Source organism: Kryptolebias marmoratus, linkage group LG17 (genome assembly GCF_001649575.2).
Source record: "Kryptolebias marmoratus isolate JLee-2015 linkage group LG17, ASM164957v2, whole genome shotgun sequence".
NCBI classification, from domain to species: Eukaryota; Metazoa; Chordata; class Actinopteri; order Cyprinodontiformes; family Rivulidae; genus Kryptolebias; species Kryptolebias marmoratus.
Genome location: NC_051446.1, coordinates 18,630,306 through 18,649,200, shown reverse-complemented (window position 1 = coordinate 18,649,200; position 18,895 = coordinate 18,630,306). Strand labels below are relative to the sequence as shown.

General features: G+C 40.9%; 1 protein-coding gene across 6 annotated transcripts in view; it reads right to left on the bottom strand.

Moving 5' to 3' along the window:
* Positions 1-18,895, bottom strand: part of adkb (adenosine kinase b) — a 138,180-nt gene that overhangs the window by 56,050 nt on the left and 63,235 nt on the right. The gene's annotated exons all lie outside the window — the stretch shown is intronic.

Below are 18,895 nucleotides of genomic sequence, written 5' to 3'. Positions count from 1 at the left end.
GGGGGGGGGGGGGGCAGGGATCTGTGTTTGTTTCTGGCTTGATAAACAGGAAGGGGAAAGAGGACAAACAAACAGAAGTAAGTGATTAATGGTGTTGCAAACTGCCTATAGAGTAGAGGAAAAAATTACAAGGATGAAAAGCACTCATTTGGGTTTTGTTTATTTCAAAGAAAAATAATGATAGGCTTCTGAGATTTTTCACAATGGTAATAATGTTTTGTTTACATTAAAGCAACCAGTTGGTTTCATTTAGAGACGAGTTCAATTAAACCAGCAGAGAAGATAAATGTGTAACAACCTTCCAGCGTGATTCAGCATTCGCTGCACTTTTAGGATGTTTGATCTGGCTGCGAGGCAATTCAAGCACGCCGATAGCATCTGCCTCTTCTTCTTCCCTCTTCCATTAGGAATCATGTTCTAGTGAAGCTTATCAGACATCTAGGAATTCATCCACTTTTTTTCTGAGGGGGTTGGAAGGAGGCCAGCTGCCGTGGAACACAGAAGGGAGGGCCGTGCGTTTTTTTTTTTTTTAAAGGCCGCTCCGAGGCGAGGAAAAGAGGGCTACGGTGTCGGGAAAGATCTCCGGGGCGGCGTAAATGTGCCACGAAACGCTGGTTTTAACAACTGGGCAGAGCCATCGCTTACGAACTGCTGCGATATTTTCTTCCACAACATTTTCAATGTTTTAAATATGACCCGGGTTTTTATGTGAGGGGATATTTTTCCCCGACGTCGTAACAGCTTCAAGAGAAAAATAGAGACATAGCTCGAAGGTCAGGTTGAAAACCAACACACCTGGCCAAAGTCATCTTAATCAGGGTGCATAAAACAAGACATTAGAGCTAAGCACAGCAGCACTCGAAGGGAGGGTGTGTCACACTACAAGACTGCAATTTGTAAAACCATCAGAGATTGTAATTACATTAACCTCAGAGGCCTCCACTCTGTAGAGTAATGGTAGGAGCTACTTGACAGGAAGAAGAAAAAGGTTTCATCTTGACGTTAAGGTCCTGCTGGCATCCCAACAACATTAAAGAAACAGGTTTAATTTAAGAGGTATCACACTAAAAAGTAATTCAGGATCAGCTCAGGGTCTCTTCAAATGGCTGCCCTTTTTCACTCCTGTAAGGCTCTACAGTTTCAAAAAAAAAATGTGTTGGCTGAGGGAAGAGGCCGGCCCGAGCAGGGGGAGCGGGATGCCAAGGAATGTACTTAAGATCTAAAACAGACAAGATTTAAAGCCAAGAGCATTTAAATGCCAATACTAATCCACAAAATAATTCATCGCGTAGCCCAAACTGTCTCTCCTTTACTGATACCATATGGTACCTCTGTGAAGAGTTGAAATGAAAGAAACAAAGCCAGAAGCTTTGCTTTGTTTTTCTCACATAAAACTGTGTAATCTTAGACACAGGAACACAAATCCAAGTCGCTTTTTCTAATGTTTTATGTTCTGAAGCAGCTCCGCATTTGTGCTCCCTTTTGCCTCCATTATTAAAAGATCAGCCCGGAACAAACTGTTTGGTTTGAAGAGAGTTAAAACTTGCTAATGCACACACACTCAAGTGTCCTTGTCTGCTACACCTCACTTAATTAGCATTTTAGTGGGAGCAGCCTCTCCTTTAGTAGCTTTGAAGGGGAAGCAGCACTCGGGCTTCCACAAACACGCATACCTTTGGTCGACATCCTGGAGTTTTACACAGTTTGAGGACAAATGGAAGGAAAGTCCACAATGTGAAAACAGATGTCAATACTTCAGAGTTGTCTCTTTTGAATTGGCTTGAAGGGATGTATTAATTTGAGGGTCAGATGCATAAAGGAGACTTCAGTGTCAGAGAGTCAACACTGCAGCGGGGTGTCTGGTTTTAGCAACCGTGCGCAGACAAAACCAAATCTCCGCAGACATTCCTGCTGCAGGAAGGCAAACACTTCCAAATGTGCCACTCGCTCCACATTAATGAATTATTGCACTTAACTCGAACGCTAACGTTAGGAGCCGAGGAGACAATCTTTCACTGTTCGGAGATGCTCCGGCGAAAAGCCGACGCACCGGGTTGGAAAATTACAGGTAATTGCCGAGGCTGTTGAATCCAGTTTGGTTTTGGTTGAAAGACTAAAATAACAAAGCTCTGATTGCTGAAAAGACAAGGGCAGGGAGCGCGGAGGCCCCGCTGCTAAGAGTTAATTTGATACATATTTCCCCCTTGAAATGTCTGAGGTACTGGCAAGAGTCGACAGAAGAAAAAGCAGCGAGAAGGAGGGTGAGACCCCTGCTCTCCCTGCAAATACTATCCATCTGCCATATTACATTTAAGCAGCATGAGAAGCTAAGGGAGCGCCCTTGCACAATATTGTGTGAAGGCTGTCAAACGCAATGCAGGAGCTCGGTGCCCACTGCTCAGAACTGAGGACACCAGGCCGCTCAAATTGGGTCTAATAATAACTTCTGACTGTGTGCTTAGCACCAGCCAAACAGGAGAACTTTTTATTTATTTATGCTTGTTTTAAAAGAAAAAAAAAAAAAAAGAAATCATCTAACTGCAAGTGTAAAACGATGAGCCCCAGATGAAAAAAACACTATCAACAGCTTTTTTAAACAGTTTTTTTCTTTTCTTTTTTGCCTAATCACAAAATTTGAATTTAAAATGAGTTGGGAGAATAAAATGTTGCAGCAGATGCAAACACTACTAGTAGTTTTTTGGCAGAACTGCCATCGGGGTTTTTTTTGTGTGGGCAAATGAAAATAAAGCAGAATACTCATAAAAACAAGTAACATAAACCATAGATCCATCCTTGTTGTATATTAAAAAGCAGAAGTGACTGTTTGTGTCAGTGCTCCCTTTAGTTCTTATAACTTCGCTCTCTGAAATGACTCTTGGCAGCAAGCTTTTGGAAGAAACACCAAGTAATGACAACGTGCATCTGGTAAGACTAAAAAAAACAGGGACCACTTCAAACGCTGCCAAACACCGGATCATCGCCATGAAGCGGATTTATCCATAAAGTCCACCACACAGCAGCTTCCTGACAGTTCGCTTAGAGACGCGGATGTGTTCGTTAACGTTTTACGAGGCGATCACTGTGGGACAACTGATTAAGTTTGGTTTCTCTGACTGACTTCTTTGTTTTGTGACTGACAACCTCAAAAACTATCATTATAAACCATTCAGGCTACATTTAGATCTTCAGATTTTTGTTTTAAAGAGATCAATTTTACTTAATTTAAGAAACAACCTCCATCCATATGATTTAAATTAAAAAAAACAACGCTGAAATACCTGTACTGCACCACTAGGAGGAGAGGACCCACATTAAAGATATCAAAATAGAGAGAAATAATATTCTTAGCCAACCAAAACTTTTTATTTTGAACACTATTTACTAATTATTTTTTTTACCTGACCTTAACTCAGTCTATATTACAGTTGCTGAGCTAAATTCAGTGGTAGTAGCTGAGAGTCGTTCTCTAGACACACTGAGTGCTAACACGTCTAAAATCTCATTAAATGGCGCGTAACGTCATCCACAAGGTTTGACCAAAACAGCTAGAACGCCTTCCTTTGTCAGCGTAAAACCATTTTAGTTTAAAACTCCGGAATGAAAGGCAGCGGGTGATATGCAGCCCTTCAAGCAACGCTTGGCCTTCAATTCCTCTTCGTTACTGACCGCTTCAGCACATGAACAAGGTCTGACGGCGACAGGATTATGATAAGGCAAGAGAAATTTGTTTTTTATGGAAAAACAAATGGTGAGAACAGCTCCATTGTTGTTGTGAGTTTTAGGGCCCAAAGTAGTCGTGGACAATCGTCTCTCAAGTCCACACAGATCTTCACTTTGGAAAGAGCTGTTAAAAATCTGTTTTTCTCACAAAAAGCAGTAAATCATCTTATTTTCGAAGCATCTGGAGCTCTGTGGACGGGGTCATAACGACAGCAGGGACCTCCTGAGTTTTTGTTCCTCAACTAAGGAGAATTTGGAATTTTTAGTCAGTAATTTGGGTAATTTGGGTAAAGCCCCCCCCCCAAAAAAAAAGCCATTACTGTAAACAAACAAACAAAAAAAAAAGTAGTTCATCTCGACCTTAAAGAACAGAAATATTGCACATATTGTACATCTATAAGGCCGCTTGGTGCGATCGATTAAACGATGCTCTTGGCAAATTTGTTCTGCACTTCAATTAAGAAAAACACACAAAAAAAACAGAGTGAGCATAAGTGAAGCAGGCTTTCAGCCAAAAACCCTGAATCCTATCATTTCCGTATTTTTTTTCTAACAACTTACACCCACTTGTCAGAATAATGCCCAATTCTTCCAACCTTTTGGAAATCCACTTTGTAACACTGACTCTTTGTTAATTTGTAGACTCAATCTGAGATAACAACCCTTAATTATCACCAGTTTTATCAGCCTCTGAAAAGCTCTTCAAGGGCCTAAGGGAAGGTTATAAAGCTGGTAACAGGTTTTATAAGTAAAATCAGTAGAATACCTCTTTAATTACAACCTCATTTATTTCACTTTAAACCATTCACGACGGATTAAAACCTCCTATAAATAAACAACAACAAGTGTTTATATTGCATTTTACATAACACGATCAAAGAGAGCTATAATCATATTTGTGCTGTAAGTTATTATTAATGTGGCAGCTAATTAATTCATCTGTAAAACAAAATTCCCTGTCTGGCTAAAAAGTGATTTTTGTCATCACACTATAAATAAGTGCTTGTTAGTGATTCTTTAATTATAAACAACCCAAATGTCCCCAAAAAACACATATGTCTAAACTTAGAAAATGAGCTTACAAGAAGATTTAAGACCTCTGTGACATGTAACGCGGTGCCAACACTCAGGGCTGGTTTCGCTACAACACTAAAATCAAGCTCAGAAGAAATCAATTGCCTCGAGGCGAGAAAGTGTGAACTCTCATACCCTAAGTCCAATTTCCTTGAAAGTTGGGGTTCTATAAATCAAATCAAGCCGAGCCAATGCACCGTGGAATTATGCAAAAAAAATGAAATGGCTATATAAAACGACAACCAGCGAGAAATAGAGCCAAGGCTAAGAAAGTTCACGCCACATTTCTTTACCTTCCCAGTGCTGTGATGATGCTCCGAGTCAACTCTGATCATCTTTTTGTTTTTCATTCGGGCCACGAGGGGGAACGTATCGAAGGCGTGCCGACGAGATCAGAAGCCCCAGCGCTAAACAGGAAGTTTACAAGTTCGGTAAATTCAAAAAAGTTCCTCGAAGGCTTTTCTTTTGTAGGTGTTTTGATTCGAAGGTGTCAGTCATTGCTAAAAGTTTAAGCTGCCTTTACAGAGTGAGGAGTGCTTTACTTAAACTGCACAGCTAATCACAGCTGATGGGAAAACCGCAGCAGGACTTTAAAGTCTGGGGGAAAAAATGGCCTAAACTAAAATAAATGCATAACAATACCATTAAAAGTTTCTATTCTTATCCTCTGTGAAAGTTGCTTTTCTCAACAGATGTTTTTTTCCCCACAAAGAACTGAAATATTAGTATTAGGACTCCCCCACACACACACACCTCAGAAATGTATCTTGGGCGGAACTGTATATAATGACAAACAGAATATAAGCCTTTTCTAAAACAAAAATCCCAAATTCAGAAGCTGCTGGTGGGCGTCAGTGTTGTCTGCCAAAAGTAACAGGCTGAAGAAATGTGTTAGATGTTAAATTCAAATGGTCCAGAGGCACTGGCATGCTGCTCGCCTTTGATAGCTGTGACTGCTCCACGTTCAATATAACCTCTCTGCAGGACAGAATAAATAATACAAATCACAGACTTGTTTCGTGAAGGCATAATGTAGCAGCGGTTCAGCAAGAATTATTTCATTTATTTTGAATCCTTTTAATTGAGCCTTTTATGTCAGGCAAGTTAATAAAAACAGCTAAAAACAAGTTTGGGCTTCGATTGGTATTTTTTATTGTGTGAATGCTGAGTGAACAGTCACAATATTGGTTTCCTGTTTGTAGTTTTTCTATATGTTTTTTTATTTTTTGGACCACCTACTTTAGCACACGTTCAGCTGTTTCTGCCATTCAGATATTAAAATGTTCGGCTCGTTCAGGACATAACAGCTAAAATCTTTGGTATTTGTAGGTTTGCATTGAGATTTATTAGAATTCTTGAACTTCATGCTTAATTTTTAACTTATAGCTGCTTTTAGCTACTGCTTTTATAAATTTATCCTTCAGCTACCCTTGCTAGTTCCCACTTTTTGCTCCTTTTAGCTCCTGTTTCCTGTTTAGTTAAATTAAGCTTCTAGCTACTGTTTCGCTAATTTTGGCTTCTATCTATATTTTTGTCAATTTTAGATTTTCTTCAGAATGTTAACAACTTTAACTTCTATTAAACTAGAAGAACTAAATATGTCTTTGTTTGTTTGAAAACCAAAAACTTGCCATTTTTTCTTCCTGTCAGTCCAGACAAACGAGCCTTGATCGATCATGTCTTTTTATTTACAAACCCGCTCACTGCGTACTTTTCTCTGAAAATCCAAGTTTTCACATTTAGGTTTCTTCTTTTTCAAGCTTTAAAAGTCGCCCAGGATGAAGCTTTTCCACTTGCGTCTCGTTTATGACGTGCGAATTTGCGACCCGTTAGCTCGTAAGCCCATATTTCTCTTCATCTTTTGCCTGGCCGCAGCTGCTCGCTGTCAATTCTGCTCCAACTTTGACTCATCTGACAACCTAATTCAATAAGCAGCTATAATTGGGTTTGCTAATGTTTGATAAATTGTGTTCCCAATCTCCAGATTTGCCTACAACCCACTCGGCAACTGGACAAATCCGATCACTTCGAGGCCGGTTACGTTTAAAATGCTCGCTGTCTGAACCTGTGTTTTTGAAGTTATAGGTATTATAACACAATAGTCACAGCATTTCACAATCAAACAGAAGCTTTGTTTTCATTTTGGTAACCCATACAGACCACACAGGGACAGCTGAGTGGTGTATCAGTGACAGCTTTCAAACAGAGACACTTTTTAATTCACCATCATGTCTGAGTGACAATTAGTCTTTGGAAAATTGATGTGGTTCATCACAAAACCACACTCTTAACACGTACATGTCAAATCAGCTCTATAGCTATATTCTTTGCAGATTTGGTCTTTTGTTTGTTTCTTTTTAATACATAAAATTAAATCTATGTGGCGTGGCATTACCTCAAACACTTGGTGCCTTTTATCTTTTTGCATATTCAGCAGGACTCCAAAGCGCAACGAGATAATAACCAAATGAACAAAAGCAGTGAAGGAAACCAGCTTGAAATATGTAACACGTTCGTGAACTGAAAAGCAGATCCGTTTTTCCTTTCACATACTTGAGCTGCGCTTGGATGGAAACTTTAGCACGGGTCTGATGTTTTCTCCTGACACAATTTATCATCTCTCCAGTGGAGTGGAAGTTCAGTGGATGTTTAAGTCTTCATGTAGGTTATGATTTATTCCCCGAGTCTGTTTTTGTTGCACTCTTGTATTCTGTTTTTTTTTTTTTTTTTACAACAAACTTCTCCACCTCAGCAAAGTGGAACTTCCTGTTTTTGGAAGGTTTTAAACTATGTGGGTTTCCACTGAAAGTTACATAAAAAGTGAACAAAAGCAAAAAAAAAATCAATTTTTATCCTGATTTACAAAAACACTTGTTCAAATAAAGGGTTGACGCCAACAGTTAACGGCAAACTAAAATACTATGCAATGTGTAGAGCTCGTAGTGTGTGTTGGAGATGATGCTCAGCTATTACCACACCAAAGTTTTTCTCAATATTTGTAAAATGAACTGAGTTATAGCCTTTTTGTGTTGGCTAAGTTGGATTAGCTGTGGCAACCATATTGAATTGGGTTGACTTCAAATGTCAATGGGTTTTAGATGTACGCCCAATTATTATTTTCTGAAAGTTTTATTAAAATCCATCCAGTGGTTCCAGATTTTGTTAGTGCTACAGACATCGACAAAACATTATCGTCTGCTGCCGAAGGAAAAATGTAAAATAAACAAAATATCAATGGTTCACCACAAGGGGAAATAATACACTAATATGCATGAGTGCCGTAAAACAAACTTTGCTTCATTAAAAGAGAACGTGCTGTAAACTTTCCAACTAAGTGCCGTTTTTAAGGCACACTGCACTGCACGACACATGAAATATGCACTGGAAAAACCAAACCATGAGAGGTTACAGAATACATTCTGTGTTTATGTAACCTGATTTACATTTACTTCAACTGTCTGGCACAAGTACTGGGCAGGGAACCAAGAAGAAAGAAAAAAAAATAATTATTTGTGATCATAACATCACCAAATATCTTTAAATATGAACCTTTCTGGCCAGGATACATAGAACAGCAGTTACTCTTCAGTTTGATTTATCATGACAAGAGCCTCTCAAGAGGAAAAGAGAGTCGGCCTCAGCCTCCACCACGACCAATTTCTGAAATTTCTAAGTACTTGACATTTCTAAGTAGTGCAGCTAGAATGAAAGGGACGGGGTGTGGAGTGAAATGTAGCAAAATGCGCAAATCATCTCTCAATAATATACCTCCACCGCAGAGGAATGGTTTTATGGTGACCGGAGAATTCTGCCTTTCAAAAGACAAAGGAGCAGAAATTTGGTATCTCGCACGCCAGTCTGGTTGAAGAATATCAATTACCCAATGCACACCCACACTTCTTAGAGCTTAGCCGCAACATGAAAAATTACCACTTAAGGGAAAAATAAACGTATAAAGCTAGTCTGAGGAGCAGGAGGTGGAAGGTTGGCTTCTAATTGCTGGAGGGAAGAGAAACCATGTTAGAGTAAACAAAGTCTGATCGATGGTGGGGATTATATCAGAAAGAGCCTTTGGCCCGTGGCCAAGATGAGCAAACATAGTGGTCTCTGTCTCTGCTACAGATGGAGAAAAAATAGCAAAAAGAGAAAAATATTCTGGTGAGTTAAAAGCATTGTATTTCACAAAGGTGGGGGTAGGGGCAGAGAAAACGTAGTAGTGTGCCAGAGATGACATGTAGCCAACTATATCATGTCTTGGTTATTTGTATCAGAGAGAAACGCCAGCAGATAAGAGAGCGGTGTTGGGAGTTTGATGGAAGGCTGTTCCAGCTGGAGGCTTAGCTTTAGGTTAGGCTATACTCCCACAGAGCTGCAAACGCTGTGTGAGAAACCTCTCCATCACAACGTGCACAAGTTCAGCGCTCTGTTAGCTGGTCACGACTACAGCGAGAGATGGATTCCGCGTCCTCGCAGCCTCCGTGTGGCAACTGCAGTTCGCATAAGCCACTTAAGGAAATCTGCAGCGGGAGAGAAAAAGGTAAAGAACTGAGAGGGGCTTACAAGTTAAAGGAGCCTTTTTAAACATGGAGGCTCGTCATCACTCAGGGTCTTCTCTCTCTCTCGCTCTTTTTTTTCCCCCCCATCAAGTCATGCAAATGAGTTCACTTCATCGCTTTCAAATCCTTGTAAAGGTATTAAGACTCAAAATAACATAATTTATTACCTCTGAAACATGTTTAAATTGAAGATGTAATACGAGCAAAAGAGCTTTGGTCTTGGTTCCAAGGATCTTTTTTTTTTTTTTTTTTTTTTTTTAAAGCAAGTATGTGAAATGTAAGCTATTCTGTCTAGGATGTCATTCGGTGTGAAAAGAAAGCTAATGCCTTTCGAATCCATTCAGCAATGCGCTTCAGTTTGTGATTTATATTAATGGCCCGCGCATCGCCTTCCCCACATCCAACAGAGTTGTGCTCTGCTAAATTCCACCGTCATATTCATGTCGATAAACAGGTGAGGACTTGGGAGAGAAAGGGCTGATTATATTTGCTAATCCCCGAAGAAATTAGGCGAGATTGATGAATGCGCGCATACACTCCATACAAAGCCTTGGGAGTCTCTAAAAGCTGTTACCATGGTGGTATCCCATTAGAATAACAAACATTTCCCCTGGATGTTTAACATCCCTTCCCAGTGAGCACAGCCCTCCCCAAACCCCCCCCCCCCGCGCCTCCACTTCTCCCTCTCCTTCTCTCAAGCACCTGCCTTCACATTTTCCACTTCTAAAATTCCACCAGCCGGCTTGGAAAAAAAAAAAAAAAGAAGAAGAAGAGGAGGAAGGATGAAATATGAAATGCAGTTACAAGAAAACTTGAGTGCCAAAAAAAAAAAAAAGGACTTTTCTTCAAACTCGTAATAACTTTCCATGGGAATAGGGAGAAACTTAAAAAGAATAACACTTCCCCTTGATTTTCTACTCCTACCATTTTTTTAAGCAGCCACTGAATTTCCTGGAGTGATAAGGGCTTAGCCAATGTAATCCTCAGAGGGACCCTTCTCTGGCATGCTAGGAATCAAGAAACCTTTCCTTCTCGAAAAAAAAGCAAAAAGTTCAAGAAAAGAAAAGAAAAAAAAAAAAATAGTCGAAAAAGAACCAGAGAGAGAAAGAGACAGTAGGTTTGGGAACAAGGAGGAGAGGCAGCCAGCGTGCCGTCACCCACACATGGTGGCGAATGCAAATTAGCATGTGTGGAAAAGAGCAGCCGGACTCGCCTCAGACTCGCCGGAGATCAACAGAGGAATATTGATATGACAATGGGAAGAGGGCTTCCCTGACTCGGTCCTTGTCCACACTGTGAATACGCAAAGCTTTTTAAATTGCAGACTTCAGCACAGAGCTCCAAAACTGTATTTTGAAAAACTGTTCCATTAATTAAAAAAAACAAAAACAACCTTTAAATGCCAGCGTTGTGCTCTAATGTGGACAACCTAAATGCAGCTTTCTGAAAACGATGACGTCATAGTCCCATTTCCAGCCTGACCTATGACCCCAGTTGTGAGCGCCATTTAGCTTATGTTTGTGTTGCAAATGTCGGTTGCTCAACTTCATCAAAAACCTCATTATATTGCGTAACTTTGGTGTCAAGACAAAGCTGATAAACAATGGCACACCCCTCATTATTACACCAAATGCTAAAAAGTGTTTTTAGCACTTTACTAAACTGTCAACAATGCTAAAGCAAAGAACATTTTAAAAATGTGAGAAAAGGGAATCATTTTGAAACACCTAAACTTCCATATTAAAAATAAAAATAGCCTGATATTTGAATACTTCTGTCCAGCTGTCCCTTGGTGGATACTGTGCCTGCGTCCACGTATTTGGACTGACACGAGTCCAGATGTGACACAAAGTAGAAGTTCCGCTTTGTCACAGGGCCACAGAAAGGATTCGGTTTTTGCTCGCCATTCTTGTCTTTTTCTTCTTGTGTTTACAGTTTAAAATGCATCGTATCCTGTTTTTGGTGTAAAGCAGAGAAGGCGTTACAGCGCTGTAGTTACTACCATGTTTCGGGTTGTTTTCTGTGTTTCCACCGTTACGTGAAATTCTGCAAGGATATTTTCAGAAATGGCAAATAAACAGACTGTTTTGGAAAGAAGGCATATTGGTGTGGACGAGACCTCAGACACCAGAGGAGAGACGACTCTCTAATTAGGCTCATGCAATGGGACGGGTAAACACGAGCCATAAATGTTTCCCAGAGATTGATTCATTATCGGTTGGCTCGACGAGCTGGATGGGCCTTGAAGAATCCTGAACTGGTGGCTTGTAAGTCATCGGCACGGAGACAGGACAGGATATATCGCCCCGACCTTTCACTCTCTCTCAAACGAGAGGAAGAAACATGGACTACTCATAGCCAGCAGGATAACAGTGATAGGTGACGGAGCAAGGGAAAACATTAATAATTTATAAACGCCTTCTCTGTCAGGATATGACACGCTATGATGTGCTCCCCCCCCCTTACGTCTAATGTCAACGCAGGGCGACAAGTGTGAAGCATAAATATTCTTTTAATTAGCTAAAAAGCTGAAATAATTAAACACAACGCGTATCGCCCTTTGCCTTTTACGCCAGAGTTTAAACAAAAATCATCTTATGGTGTTTTGGTCAAACCTCGTGTGAGATCTCGAAAGATGTGTAAGCACTCAGAGGGTGTGTTGGCAATGATTCTCAGCTGCTTCCACGCCAAATTTCAGCTCAATTTCCTCTAAAGTTAGATACATTTTTTGTGCTGGCTAAGGTTGGATTGACTCCAAAGGTTTATCAGTTGTAGATCTACATTCAGTGATAACTTTCCCTGAGAGTTTTGTTCTAATCTGTCCAGTGCTGCATGAGATCATTTGCTAATGGTACAGACCAACACACATATACACACAAACACGGGCAAAAACAGAACTGCCATTTTGGGCAGTAATTAAACCATTTCCAGTCTCCAGGAACAAATTAATGGCTTTGATATTGTTTAATTGACACTTTCACATACACTCTAATGCAGTGAGACCAATCCTGGTCCTGGAGGGCCACTATCCTGCACGTTTTAGATCTTCTTCCTCTGCTTTGACACACCTGGTTTGAATGAATGAGTCATTAACAGGCTTCTGCAGAACTTGAAGACCTGCTGAAGAGCAGGGAAACAACTAAAGCATGCAGGAGAGGGGCCCTCCAGGACCAGGATTGGACGCCACCGCACTAATGCAACAGTTTGCTACATGAAAGCGCATAAAATGTTACAGCTGATCTCTCTTAGGTCTCCTCGTGTGGTTAAACAAGACTTTTTAAAAAAATTTTTTTTTTGCACAGTGATAAATGTGCACAAATTATTCAATATCCCGCAAAAACTAATCTGACCGTTCAAAAGGAACAGCGGGCTTCACAGACACGCAGAGCTGCTGAAGATCACGGGCGGCCATTTAAGGAGCCGTGAGAAAGGCAGCTGAGCATCTCGGCTCCTCGCTGGGTGGTTTGTCACATGTGGTTGACACATTTGCGTCTTCAAAGATGCGCACAGACAAACTCAATATGTGTGAGAAAGTCTGGTTGGCATGTGGAAACCCCCCCCCCCCCGTCCTTCCTCTGAAGAGGTTTCCTCCCCCTCTCAAAGACTGTACGTGACATTTCGAGGCCCTTTATCTGTCAAGCAGTTGCGACTTGTAAACAAGTTGCTTGGACTGGATGCACAAACACAAAAAAATGGGGTTACACAATGTCTGCTCTGCAGCAAACCGAAAAGAGTGCAGCAGAAAACTGCAAATCAGGAACCATTACGCAGCAACAAACGTGACAGGAACAGCGCTGCACTTTATTTGAGCTCCAAGAGTCACTCACTCAGTGTGTCATCCATTGAACAATGCAAGGCAAGCGTGCATTGTGCCGCCGAGCAGGAGACTGTTCCTCTGAATTGGGGTAAATTACAAAAGAGGCCTGTGCAAATTAGACATGATGGCTTCATAATAAGTCTGAAGTGTCAGCTTCTTCAAAAACCTTTCCCCAGGCTACACTCACAGATCGAAGCTTTGAACTTCCAATTATTCTTGCCAAACGGCAGCAATCGCAGTTCTGTAAAACACTCATTCGAACATGACACAACTCTGACTAACTTCTTGGCAACGACAAGGTTACCAACTTAAACTGCAGAGAAATGGCATTTTCTGTGAAAATGCAATGTGAATTCTGAGCGCCGAATGACTTCGTCTGAAATTTGACAGTGAAACTGAGCTGTTAAAACTAAAAGGGGCAGAAAGCTGCCTAAAAGCCAAAAGTAGCAGAACACTAACTAAAACCTAAAAGAAACAGAACACAACCTAAAAGCTAAAAAAAAGCAGAAGTCTACCTAATAGTGAGAAAAGCAGGACACTATCTGAACGCTAAAATAAGTACAATGGCTCAAAGTCAAAAGCAGCAAAAGGCTGACTAAAGGCAACGAGTAGCAGAATGATAACTAAGGTTAAAGTAGCAAAAAGGCTAGCTGAAAGTAGCAACACAATAGCTAAGTTAAAAATAGCTAAAGCTAGCTAAAAACTAAAAGTAGCATAAAAAGAAGAAATTGGAGCAAATATGCAGAAGCAGACTGCAAATAGTACAATGTTTCTGAAGGAACTGAAAAGCTCTTAGTGCATTTTTATAGAGGGAAAATTTGTAAATAAAGATAAAAGTCTCAAGTGTAAAAGTTACAAAAAACATTTTGATGTATGAATGGCTAAAAATAGCAACCAGTATGCAGAAGTACTTAGATTGCAAAAAATGTACGGAAAAATACAAAATATAGGAAAACAATAGAGCCTTTATTGCGTGATACACACGAGGAACACCTTAGAGCTTCAATCTTTAGTTTTGCTTTTAAATGCTACCTTTGGATTGATGTATTCGCAGCAGATTAATATCTCTGAAGTGTTTGTTGTGGTTCTAATCCTGAGAGACAATTTGTTACACTTGGAAGAAGAAGAAGAAGACCGGAGGCCGTATATCAAGAGGAACCATCCAGAGCCGTGATCCCTCCTGAGATTCAATTTGGTGTGGGGAATATATTCAAGTGCTTTCATAAGATTACAGCACAGGGAGGACTCATAAAACCCCAAACACAAAACCCCAGCAGGGTCTGGCGTGTGCGCAGCCGCTGAGCAATCTCATATTACAATATCACCTCTTACTCATGTATAATTCTGCTCGCGAGGAAATAAATTACCTTTGCAATTTGGGACGCCTCCAAAAAGGTTGCTGCTGGGTGCCATTTGTTTGCAATATGTTGAGCGATCGCGAGCCGGCGGACCGAAACAAACGCTAAAAGCCCAAGTGGGGTGACCGGGTCGGACACCTTCGGTTGAACCTTTCAAAATAAAAAAAAAGTGACCATGATGGCTGAATTGTTTGAAACAGTCGAAATAAATAAATACTGGAGCTCAAGGGAGAGGCAGATGTGGAAATAAACTTTCCTGTGAACACGGTCTAAGAGTTTTTTTTTTTACCAACAATAATAAACAAAATATCTTCTCATCCTTGATTAAGTCTTCAATGTATATCCTTGGGCAATATATACACATATATATAAGATGGCTAGTTCTGACGCATCAATATTGTCTGCTGAACTGTGCATGCTACATAATTAATACACACACTGACATGACATGGATATGATATGACAAGAGTATCAGAGGCGAAGAGTTAGAAAAAGAGCTGAAGCCGATGCATTTTTCATGAGCTGCAGAGCTCTTCGTGCCAAAGTTCCAGACATGAAGTTTCATCTTCGGAGACGAAAAGGAGGCCAAGAGAGCCAGATATGTGGCTGCGGGAAAACAAATATGTAATCCAGGGGTGCTGATACGTCTCTGTCTTTGATCACATGTGCCGAGGTGGACTTACCAAGTCAAAAAAAAAAAAAAAAAAAGACTGTAATTTAATATTTTTACTTCTCAACATCTGACAGGCAGGTGCATGGCTACAGCTGCTGATACTTATTAAAAAGAAGAGGCTGGATATTTTTTTAAGAATAGCTTTTTCATTGTTTCTTCTCATATTTTTGAAGCTATAAATAGCTGTAGTTTATGTGGAAAAAAAAAAAACAACAACACAGATGTGGAGAAGAATTCATTTTGCAGTGTTGGACAGGGCCTGTGAGCTCAGGGAGCAGGAGCGGGGGGGCATTCCTCCTCATTCAGAGGCATTACCAGCCCACTGTCACTGCCAGTCTGTCCCTTCACCCATCACGGGAGCCCAGAGTGGGCCCAAACCTCACAAGTAAATCACATTCTCCGCACAAACGGCCAGGGCTCTGCAGCCTGTACTGTATCTAATCTAATCTGTCCATCTCCTGTGTCTCCGCACGTGCGCATCAACACACACACACACAGAGTCCACACAAGCCTCTGAAAAGGCAGGCCAACATCTCCGCACCTCAATCATGTACATTTCCGCTGCCCGTGATGAGACGAGAGTCGGTAATGCAAATCAGAAACCAGGATTTGCCTCGATAATTGGGGCTTTATCAGCTCATTAGGGAAAAAACAGGGAGGCATCGAGAAACGAGCGTGCAATATTGCCATTAAACCCACCAAAAGAGAGCACATTTAAAACAAATCATTACAAGTCTTTGGGAGAGGAGATAAAATCAGTGTGGACTGATAAAGCTAAAAAGTATATTTATAATAAATGCCTAGCACTCCTTGAAGAAATGCATATCATCCACCGTCTTTCATGCTAGAATTTTACGCAAAGAAGGGACAAAGTCATAGTCATGTGTTAGCAGTCAGAGCATGTGTTGGGGATGACTCTCAGTTAGTCTAACACCCAGTTTTAGCTGAATATCTGCAGAACCGGCTGAGTTATAGCCGTTTTTGTTGCTTAGCAGTGGCAGCCATCATAAATGGGGATGACTCAAAAAGCTAATCAGTTGTAGACATATATCCAGTCAATAAATTCTGAAAGTTTCCCCAAGATATTTTGCTAACGTTACAGACACAGAGAGAAAAGGGTAAAAACATTGTCGCCTTCGCCCTCGGGGCCGGGCGATGACGACACCGAGGGAAAGCAGCGATTTGGCCGAAAGAACGGAGCGACTGTTCTCAGGTGGACCTGATGGCTACTTGTCTTCCTCTCGGTGTTCTAACGTCCAAACAAAATGGCACATTGTGCTGAAAATTTGACAGATTTATGATTACAGTTGTTTAACCTCTTCATAATCAAATCCTGTCAGGGGTTCAAAGAGATCCTCCCTCAGCGAATCATTTTAAAATCTCACTCTGCGCCTCGATCTGGTTACCTCACGCAAACACATTTCCTGTTTACGTCAAGCATCATTTGGAATCAAGGGGTATTAAAAAATAATACGAATCATGGAGTTTTTCATTTATTTTTTTTTTTGCACTCGAAGCACTGTGTAAAGAAATACAATTGGAAACCACTTTTCGCAGTCATTATATTGTATGTAAAGGAAATGACAGGGTACAAAGTTGGAATTTTTCCCTCCTCTGGTCCACTTTGACTCACACAGCTGAATGGCAGGAAATAAAATGATTTGTACTAAACTGAGTGGGCACAGGCTCGTTAACCCCACAGCCTCTGCATGAAAGACGAGAAAGCGACATGCTGGCACGCCGCGTCGCGAATACAGTGGGGACGGTAAGACTAACCCATTTGTACTGATTCACGGACGTGCACAAGGCATTGGTAGAGCAGCCGCGTATCTATGCAGGAATAAATCTACATGCATCAGTTTATTAAGCCTTTGTACCGAAAAAAAAGCCAATTTGTTTAATAGTTAAAAATCAGCAGTTCAGGAGAACTGCAGCAGCACTGGTGTAAACAACAACAAACACTCTGAAAATGTGCTTCAAGCAATCTGAATCAACTACTATTCCAGGAAAAAAATACAGGTTAACTTATGTTTTATTCCTTATAGTGCATAAATACCCTTTTCTGCTCACTGCTGAGTTACTAAAAGAGTATTAAACACATCTGCTGCTGGCAGGTTTATTACTTTTGCACTAAGCCTCATTTTTATGCATATTTATTAATTGTGAGTCAGGTTTGATGAATGTGTTTTGCAATTTTAAAACAAGACCTTTTTTATTAGGCGGTAAATGATCCGTCTCATTAACTATTATGTTTCGCTGAGTCTCAACATGTTGAATCAAACTTGCATCATAATCAGGGGCCGAATTGTATGGCGCAGTATTGGTTTTTGCTGCCCATGTATCTTTCACGAAACAGGTCACTGATATTGTATTGAGGTGCGTGTCGTTTCATCCCCAGACCAGAGATCCACGACCCTAACGTACAGTACTCACCGCGGCTCACGGTGCTCAGAGGTGAAACCGTGGCATGCAGCGTGACGATGAACAAACCATGTCATTGCGCCCACTGGGAGAGGACTGTCATTATCTCCAGGACGCTGATGATTGAGTAACACCCTCATACCGCTGCGGAGGAAAAACAACTGAAAGCCTTCAGCACAATCAATACAGTTTGAGCTGTCGGAATGCAAATAGCGACTGTTCTGGCTGCATGACACGGGATGATACGCCATTACTTATTCTGGCTCCATTCAATGTCATCATTAGCCTCTACAGTGGCAGATCCGCTCAATAAAGGGCATTATTTCCAAAAGGATAAGAGCTGCATTAATCCTTTTATGCTGCTTTCAGCAGGATAGACTCTCCCATAGCTAATATTAATGTGCTAGGTGTCAAGAGTGAGATGGCTAATCCTGATAACTCAGGATGTTCAGTCAACTTTGCAGATGGCTATCTGCCCTATACTCGCTCTCCTAATAGGCACAAGAGAACAGGATGTGCCTTTTTTTTTTTTTTTTTTTTTAAACACTGCACTTCCTAAACGTCGTCTTCAAAGCAAACGATCATTTTCAACGGGGCTTCCTGAACTGAGAAGATAAGCCAGGGAACGGGGGAGGACAAAATAAAAATGATGCTCGCCTCAGAGAGGAAAAATAGCTTCCTGATATAGTCCTAGCTCCCCTCTTTAAAGCTGACACCTAGAACATACAGTTTATCAATTATACATGAAGCCAGAATCTGTCTTTTCTGTTGGCAGCTTATTTGGATCTGGCCCGAGCCCTCTGAGTGGTGAAGTGTGTCTCTGAGCCCCCCATCCCTCCTGTCGCCTTTTTTTTTTTTTTTCTCCCACTTGCAGCCCGTCCTTAAATCAATCCCTTTTTTTAGGTCTGAATTTATTTCTCCTGTAACAAATCTGTCTTGGCAAATGATGTCACATAAGCGGCGAGAATGACAGCCTGATGTCTGTGTGGGGAACATCAACCTTGCCACGGCAGCCCTCCTCCCAAGGTGAGTAATCACGCTGAGGAGCGGTGCAGTGTGTGGATGCCAGCCAGAGTCCAAACAAACCCGGAGTCTGTTGCTCAAGATAAACAAACCAATTAGGGGGAAGGCATGTTATTCCTCAGCTGGTGGGATATTTGCTAGATGGAAAATAATCAATGCATTCTTATTTCCACAGAGTGAAGCTGAAAAGTCCTGAGCAGAATAAAATCCAAGCAGAGGAGTGAAATTATTCATAAGAAGAAAAAAAAATAAT